Consider the following 501-nt stretch of genomic DNA (forward strand, 5'->3'; position numbering starts at 1 on the left):
GGGTTCCAGTCGTCGAATTTAGTTTGATTTCGATTTCACTTGCCTCAACAGGTCTTCGCAAGCGGAGTTTAGTGTCCAATGAAGGAAAGGTACGCATAAGTGGGCTGGCCATATCCATGGCAGAGGCCTTGGATATTGGTCTCACTTGGCCTGCCGGGTCTTCTCACGCACAGCATATTTCTAAAGGTCACGGTCACAAGTCATTGCCTCGGTGAGGCCTAATGTTCGAAGGTCGTGCTTCACCACCTCATCCCAGGTCTTCCTGGGTCTACCTGTTCCACAGGTTCCCTCAAGCGCTAATATGTATCATATATTATCATATAAATATATATATATATGTATATATATATATATAAATATTTATATTTATATATAATATATATATATATATATAAATATATATATTTATATATATATAAATATATGTTAATATATATAAATATATATATATATATATATATAAATATATGTTAATATATATAAATATATATATATATATAT

At 31.9% G+C, this 501-nt stretch overlaps 1 protein-coding gene and 1 long non-coding RNA gene across 2 annotated transcripts in view; one reads left to right on the top strand and one right to left on the bottom strand.

The window, feature by feature from the left end:
* LOC106867874 (selenoprotein S) overlaps positions 1-501 on the bottom strand; it is a 216,684-nt gene that overhangs the window by 132,939 nt on the left and 83,244 nt on the right. The gene's annotated exons all lie outside the window — the stretch shown is intronic.
* LOC106867876 (uncharacterized) overlaps positions 1-501 on the top strand; it is a 21,160-nt gene that overhangs the window by 9,149 nt on the left and 11,510 nt on the right. The window lies entirely within an intron of this gene.

The sequence above is a fragment of the Octopus bimaculoides genome, chromosome 5 (assembly GCF_001194135.2).
Source record: "Octopus bimaculoides isolate UCB-OBI-ISO-001 chromosome 5, ASM119413v2, whole genome shotgun sequence".
In the NCBI taxonomy this organism is placed as follows: Eukaryota; Metazoa; Mollusca; class Cephalopoda; order Octopoda; family Octopodidae; genus Octopus; species Octopus bimaculoides.